At 49.2% G+C, this 8,149-nt stretch overlaps 1 long non-coding RNA gene across 1 annotated transcript; it reads left to right on the forward strand.

Moving 5' to 3' along the window:
- The first annotated feature begins 626 nt into the window (after positions 1 to 626).
- LOC115643181 lies at positions 627 to 7,833 on the forward strand. Its single transcript, XR_003998294.1, has 6 exons — positions 627 to 780; positions 1,110 to 1,222; positions 1,814 to 1,933; positions 2,410 to 2,443; positions 2,617 to 3,466; positions 7,251 to 7,833. It is a non-coding gene; the product is annotated as an uncharacterized LOC115643181 (long non-coding RNA).
- The last annotated feature ends 316 nt before the right edge of the window (positions 7,834 to 8,149 follow it).

Raw genomic sequence — 8,149 nt, forward strand, 5'->3', positions numbered from 1 at the left:
CAGTCTACTGCCCTCATGTGATGGACAGTGATGAAGAGTAATGGGACCTTGAGAATTATTCGATGGCACAAAAAAGCCGTCCATCTGGGAGTGGAACAGACACCACTGTCTCTGAGATAAGTGTTTGTTTTGCTGAGGGTTCTTCTCAAGGCCCACCTGGCTCCAGATAGAGATGCCCTGTTAGCTGGGCCTGGGTTTGTGTTTTTAAAAAAAAAAAAAAAAAATTCCTGAACAGCTGTGGTTACAAGGGAGACAAGGTCCCCCTTTTCGGGGCTGGTCATTTCTCTGTTCAAAAGCAGCGTGTCCTCTGCAGCAGAAGGTTGGATCCAGGGAGATGGCTCCAGCTGGTGAGTTTCTTGCCTTGCTCCCATGTTTCTCTTGCTGTCTGTCTCTTCTCTAGTATGTTGGCGAACACTCTCTCTCTCTCTGTTCTTGCCTCTCCTTGTGCCTTCTCCCTTCATAGGACATGGGCAGCTGTGCTAGGGATGCATCCCCACAGGCCAGGTCTCGGGAGCCATGAAGAAGTAGGAGGGGACGAAAATCATGCAAAGTAGTGGGTGTGAGAGTGGAGGCAGGTACTGGAAGGCCTTGTGCACCTATAGTGTGTTTGTCAGTGATGGCTCTTCCATAGGTGGTTAGCTGTTCTTGCGGACGGCTGCTCCCGACCAGCGGAGCAGCCCCAGACAGAGGAGGAGCATCTGGAGGAAGCAGACGTACCCGATCTAGTTGTTTTGCTTTGCAGTGGAGCTGAGGAGCGATCTTGTAATATTGGAGGAGCAGGTGCGTGTTTTTGTGAAATGATATTTCTCTATCCAGTATCTGCAGAATGAGGTGCCTCATGGAGAGCAGAGAGATGCTTCTCCTATCCCTGGGATGGGTCCTGGGGAAGGTCCAGCTCTGCCTGTGGCTGGTAGTGGTCTGGGATTGTCCCGTTCCTGGAGGGCTGTAGCTTTAGGAGTGATGAGCATTTTAGGCCCTGGTTGGGCTGCAGAGGAATAGAGAAGGGGGCCCCAATGAGCAGCAGCCAGTGGGGTGTGTGTGTGTGTCCATTTTTCTTCCATGCCCCAGTGCTGGCCTAGCTTACAAGTGTTCTCTCTTTCTCTTTTCAGTTCCTCCTGAGATTGGTCTCTGCCACAGGTTGGCCAGTCTCTCATCAGACCAAAGAAGTAGTGGCCACCCTGAGCCCATCCCTAGGGATGGAAGCCGGACGGTAATCTGCAGAGTAAGAGCAAATGGAAATTTTCTGAAGTTCAGTACTGAGGGAGGGCTGCAAACACTCTTCTCAGTAGAGAGAATTTGTGAGTATGGGGAAGGCCCCTGAGGAAAGGCCTCTGCATCTCACGGGGACACAATAAGCTCAGGGGAATCCTTTGTGCCCTCTCAAGGGGTTGTCAGGTGCTATGGAGTCTTCCTGAAATGCAGTAACCCTTTGTGGAGAGCCAGGAAGGTGACTACAGGTGCTGAGTTTGCCTCCTTCCTGTGTGTGTATCTCTGCTCTCATGTTGGCCAACATGCTCTCTGTGTGTCTGCCTCTCCTTGTACTGTCTCCTTGCATAGAACATAGGCAATGGTTGATGCTCGCTGGCTTGGTCTGGAGAGTCTGTATCCCACTGGAGCATTGGGAGGAGGAAGAGAAACATGATGGGTTTTAGATCCTCCATTGGTAGTGGTGTGGGGTGACTGTGGGATTTGACTCTGACTCTGTTCATCAAGTGGGGCGTACAGTGTATGGGAGAGGGAGGGCGGCATCTCAGACACCAATAGAACTTGGGGCAATGATGGCTCCTGCTTGGGTTACATGTTGTCTTGGCAGAGGGATCGTCCAGGAGCCACAGCTAGAGGAGAAACTGGAAGAAATGAACCTGAGCTGCCTGGACATCCTTGTAAGCAGAGATGAACAGTCCTCAGTTTTCTGCCTTCCACATAACTGGCTGTGAGTAAGTGGTCAGTGCTTGGAATTCCTCATCTGTTCTCGCTCCAGTTTTGTGCAGAGGCTCTGAACATCCTCGTTGAAATTGGTGCTTTGTGGGATTAAAGCTGGGGAATGGATCAGAGTCTCAGTTGCCAACTTTCACTAGGTAAATAAGCATCCCGACTTTCATAATAAGCCAAAAATCAAGCTAATCCCATTTCAAAACAATTCCAAAGCAAGCCAATCCCTTGGAATCCCAACACTCTGTGCGACTAAATCTCCCATTGCAAGTCGTCAGAGACTGTGGTGGGCCCCCTGTACACCCCTCACTCTCTCCCCTCTTTCCCCTGCGTGCCCCTAATTGCTGGGAGCCGACCAAAAAAAAAAAAGCAGTCAGAAACTACAGCGAACAACCTACAAGCCAAAAACTAGCCAACAAGCAACTTGCAAGCCAATTAGGCCAAAAACATGACCAATTTCTGCATATTTTTCTGCAGGTTTGGCATTTCTGACCAGAGCCTGCTATGCAGAGTGAGTATTTCAGGTGTCATTGCCAGGGGCATTTTCTACTTTTAGTCCTAAAGATGTAATGGAAATATGGTTGAGGGCGGAGGCCTACCGTGTCAGGGAGGTGAAAAGAAGAGCATACAAGACATTGCCTCCTGAGAGGGTAGGGTATTTTTTTCCCCTTGTGGTGGGTTTAGTTGCAAAGGAAAAGAAGTCACGCATCAGTCCACCGTCCTCATGTGATGGAAGGGGAGCAAGAGCGCTGAGACCGCGAGGATTGTTGATGCCGCGCAAAAGACGTCCATCTGGGAGTGGAACAGCCGTCACTGTCAGTGAGATAAGTGTCTGGTTTGGTGGTTCCTCTGCTCACTGCCCACCTCGCTCCTGGTAGGGGCGCCCTGTTAGCTAGGGCTGAGTTTGTAAGAAAAGGTTCCTGACTAGTGGTTATGAGGGAGACAAGGTCCCCATTTTCAGAAGCTGCTCAGTTCTCTGGCCAGGGGCGGCGTGTCCTCTGCAGCAGAAAGTTGGATCCAGGAGGATGACTCCAAGTTGCTTGCCTTCCTCCCACGTTTTTCTGTCTCTCTCCTCTAATGTGTTGGCCAACACAAACTCTGTGTCTCTGTCTCTCTCTCTCTCTCTCTCTCTCTCCTTGCCTCACCTGGTGCTGTCTCCCTTCGTAGCACACAGGCAGGTGTGGTAGGTATGCATCCCCACAGGCTAGGTCTTGGGAGCTATGAACAAGTAAGGGACCGAAATGACGCAGGGCAGTGGGCGCTAGAGTGCAGTGGTGGCTGTGGGTGTTGACTGAGTCTCTGCTCTAATGGGGCTGAGATGGGAGAGGGAGGCAAGGATGAGGGAAAGATTTCACACACCAATTGAACTTTGTGTAGTGATGGCTCTTGTTTGGCTTATTTGCTGCTCTTGCAGCGGAATCGTCCAGGAGCAGCAGCTGGGGGAGAAATTGGCAGATGTGGACATGAGCAGCCTGAACATCCTTCTAAGCAGACATGAACTGTCCTCAGCTTTCTGCCTCCTGCTTAACTGGCTGTGAGTAAGCGGTCAGTGCTTGGAATTCCTCATCTGTACTTGCCGTAGTTCTCTTGACAGGCTGTGTGCTTCCTCACTGGGTACGGGACTCTGTGAGATTAGGGCTGAAACTCCTCACCAGAGAATGTTGCGAAGGCCAAGTCTAAAATCGGGTTCAGAAAAGAACTAGGCAAATCCATGGAAGGTCAGTCCATCAATGGCTGTTAGTCAGGACGAGCAGGGATAGTGTCTCTAGCCCCTTCAGCTTTTCAGGCTGCTTAGTGTCACGGAGTGTGGGGGAGTCCAGCCCTGCACCCCTCTTCCTGGGACCCACAGTGACTCTCGGCCAGCCAGTAAAACAGAAGGTTTATTGGACAACAGGAATGCAGGTTACAGCAGAGCTTGCAGGCAGTCAGGACCCCTTCACCAAGTCCTTCTGGGCTTTCAGGGCGCTTGGATCCTAGCTAGGATACCCTGAATTCTGCCCATCCAGCCCCAAGCCCAAACGCAAACTGCTTCCCTTCTGCCACCCCCTTCCTTTGTCCCCTTCCCGGGCAAAGGTGTTGACCTTTCCCCTCCCTTACCTAGCTCAGGTTACAGGCCCTGGCATCGTCCATCCCCTAAAGTCCTCCCCTGCTCTCCCACTCCCCACACAGACAGTTCCTACTGCATCACACTTAGCCTCTCCCCTGACACATAGGACTGAGGGAAACAGTACCCAAGGGGGAGTCTCTCTGCTCTAGTTGGGCAGGGTTTCCTTCCTCTGGTCCTCTACAGAACAGTAAAACTCCTCCAAACTCTACTCGGCTCTACTTCCCTCACCCCTGCTTCAGTCAGAAAGGGAATTTTCTTAGGTCTTTGTTGGGGCCTTAATTGGGTCTAGGTTCTCCAATTAACCTGTAGTAACCTTTCCCTAGTCCACAGGGAATAAAGCCTCGATCATCCTAGGGCTTTTATATCTCCCATCTACAACCCTCCTTCTGCTCTCTGGCCCTGCTGTATCACAGCACGCAGTGTCACTCTTGCTCCATGAGTGAAATGTTGTGTGATTACCCTGTGTGGCCACAAGGTGTCACTGTTGCTCTGAGAGAGAGATGCTCTGTGCATTACCCTGCATGGCCACGTGGTGTCACTGTTGCTCCATGCAGGAAATCCTTAGTGCATTACCCTGCGTGGCCACACAATGTCACTGTTGCTCCATGAAAAATGCTCTGTGCATTACACTGCATGCCCACACGGTGTCACTGTTGCTCTGTGAGGGAAACACTGTGCATTACCCTGCGTGGCCACACAGTGTCACTGTTGCTCTATGGGGAATATTCTTAGTGCATTACCCCAGTGTCACTGTTGCTCTATGGGGAATATTCTTAGTGCATTGCCCCGCGTGGCCGCACAGTGTCACTGTTGCTCTATAGGGAATATTCTTAGTGCATTGCCCCGCGTGGCCGCACGGTGTCACTGTTGCTCTGTGAGAGAGATGCTCTTTGTATTACCCCACATAGCCACACGGTGTCACTGTTGCTCCATTAGGGAAAGGGTCGCTGCATTTTAGGAGCTGGCTGCACAGTCTCGCTGCTGTCTCTTAAGAGATTGCGCTGAGGTTACTGCCAGTGGCAGCAGAGCGTTGGGTATGTCTGCACTGGGGGATTATTCTGATTTTACAGATACCGGGTTTTGGAAACAGATTGTAGAGAGCCAAGTGCACGCGTCCTCACTAAGAATATTAATTCGGCTGTCGGTCCATGTACCGAGGCTAGCGTCGTCTTCAGGAGCGTTGCACTGTGGGTAGCTGTCCCATAGCTGTCCTATAGTTCCCCCAGTCTCCCCCACCCATTGGAATTTTGGGTTGAGATCTCAGTGCCTGATGGAGCCCAAATTTGTCGTGGGTGGTTATGGGTAAATGCTGTCAGTCAATCCTCCCTCTGTGAAAATAACAGCAGACAATCATTTCATGCCCTTTTCCTTCGATTGCCTGGGCAGATGCCATAGCTTGGCAACCATGAAGCCCATTGTTACAATGCGTTTCTGGCAGGACCCAAGTGAGTATGTCAGTTCAGGACAAATTGCTTAAAACAGGGCTGTTACAGCCCAAGGCTGGGATTTTTCCATCTCTACGGCAAATCAAACCAGCCAGACAAAGAGCACTTGGGTCTCACCCCACTGGCTAAGAACAAGTCACACAAGCAGTTCCTTTAGACACTCCAGTTTCCCAGTATCACCACCACTGCCACTTGTCCTGGGGATGAATGGTTATGAAAACTGATACCCTAATAAAAGAAAAAGGGTTCTCTCAGTCCCAAAGAATCCAGCCCCAGACCCAGGTCAATATGCAAATCGGATCTTACCCACAAATCACACTGTTGCCAATCCTTTAGAAACTAAAATCTAAAAGTTTATTCATAAAAGAAAAAGGATATAGATGAGAGTTAGAATTGGTTAAATGGAATCATATACATACAGTAATGGCAAAGTTCTTAGTTCAGGCTTGTAACAGTGATGGAGTAAACTGCAGGCTCAAAGCAGTCTCTGGAGTACATCCCCCACTGGGATGGATTGTTCAGAGCTTCAGTTTGTAGCAAAGTGCCTCCAAAGGTAAGAAGCAGGATTGAAGACAAAATGGAGATGAGGCAGCAGCCTTTTATAGTCTTTTCCAGGTGTAAGAATGCTTCTTTGTTCTTACTGTGGAAAATTATTGCAAAATGGAGTCTGGAGTCACATGGGCAAGTTTCTGCATACTTTGCTGAGTTACAAGGCGTATCTGCCTTCTCTCAAGGGGTCAGTTGTGTAGCTGATGGTCCTTAATGGGCCATCAAGTAGGCTAGGCAGAGCTAACTCCAACTTGTTTGGGACGTTACCCAGAAGCACAGCACAGATTTGAAATACAGATAGTATAGAGCCAATACTCATAATTCAACTACCAAATGATGCATACATCTGGACAGCATAATCATAACCAACAACCCATAACCTGGTCTTAGACACCTTATATGACTCCTTTTACATAAGATTTGGTGCCACTACAGGACTTTGGTTGCAACTGTGTTCTATATGGTCCCAGCTTATATTGATAATGTCACACTTGTTCTGTCATGGGTAAGAGCCCACCCCTGCTGTAGATGGGAAGTGCACAAGACCTGTGAGACAGCGAACATTGTTGATTCCAGGCTATGCAGATGCCTTCAAGCTAGGAGTGGAGCAGACGTCACCATCAGTGAGATAAGTGTCTGTTTTGGGGAGCACTCTGGTAACGGCCCACCTGCCTCCAGGCTGCACTTGTCATTAGCTGGGGCTCGGTTTGTAGGAAAAGATTCCTGAGTAGCTGTTGTGAGGGAGACAAGGTCCCCATTTTCAGGGGCTGGTCATTTCGCTGTCCACAAGCAGTGTGTCCTTTGCAGCAGAACGATGGATCCAGGGGGATGACTCCAGCTGGTAAGTTTTTTGACTTCGTCTCATGTTTCTCTCTCTCTCCTCTAATGTGTTGGCCAATACACACTCTGTGTCGTGCACGCGCTCTCTCTCTCTCTCTCTCTCTCGCTCTCTCCTTGTGCTGTCTCCCATTGTAGGACATGGGCAGATGTGGTAGGTGTGCATCCCCACAGGCTAGGTCTTGTGAACTATGCACAAGTAGGGGACCAAAATCATGAAGGGTAGTGGGTGCAAGAGTGGAGTGGATACTATTGATGTTGACTGTCTCTGTTGAGTGAGGCTCATATAGATGCAATGTGAGAGGAAGGCAGAGATTAGGTCCAGATTTCATGCACCTTCAGAGCTACCTGTAATGCAGACTCATTTGTGGCTTTTGCAGCTGCGCTGGCAGAGGAATTGTCCAGGAGGCCCCCTGGATGAGAGACTCTCAGAAGTAGACCGATCAGCCTGAACATCCTTCTAAGCAGACATGAATAGTCCTCAGCTTTCCGCCTCCCACATAACTGGCTTTGACTAAGCTGTCAGTTCTTTGAATTCCTCACTTGTATTCCCTGTAGTATTCTTCACAGGCCGTATGTTTCCTCATTGTGGCTTTGTTGATGCTGGCTTTGGGCAGGACAATTCTGAGTGTGCCAATTCACGACAAATTGATTAAAACAGGGCAGTTACAGCCCAATGCTGGGGTTCCTGTGTACTCCAAGGCAAACCAGACCACTCAAACAGAGAAGACTTTGGTTTTACCCCGCTGGCTAACGGTAAGGCACACCAGCAATTCCCTTAGACACTCCAGTTTCCCAGTATCACCACGAGTGCATCACATTCTAGGGACGAATGGTTATGAAAACCAACACCCCAGTAAAAGAAAAAAGGTTGTCCCGATCCCAAAAGACCAAGCCCTAGACACAGGTCAATATACAAATCAGATCTTACCCACAAATCACACTGTTGCCAATCCTTCAGAATCTAAAGGTTTATTCATAAAAGGAAAAAGATGTAGATGAGAGCTAAAATTTGGTTAAATGGAATCAGTTACATACACTGCCGACAAAGTTATTGGTTCAGGCTTGTAGCACCGATGAAATAAATCAAGTCTCTGGAGTACATCCACAGCTGGGATGGGTCATTCAGTCAGTAGCAAAGTCATTCCAGAGGTAAGAAGCAGGATTTGAAGACCAGATGGAGAGGCTGCAGAAATGTTTTATAGTCTCTTGTCATGTGTCCTTTCTTTCTTTGTTCCAAAGACAAGCATTCCAGCACATGACATGAAAACACCTCAGA

Source organism: Gopherus evgoodei, unplaced genomic scaffold (assembly GCF_007399415.2).
Source record: "Gopherus evgoodei ecotype Sinaloan lineage unplaced genomic scaffold, rGopEvg1_v1.p scaffold_51_arrow_ctg1, whole genome shotgun sequence".
Classification (NCBI taxonomy): Eukaryota; Metazoa; Chordata; order Testudines; family Testudinidae; genus Gopherus; species Gopherus evgoodei.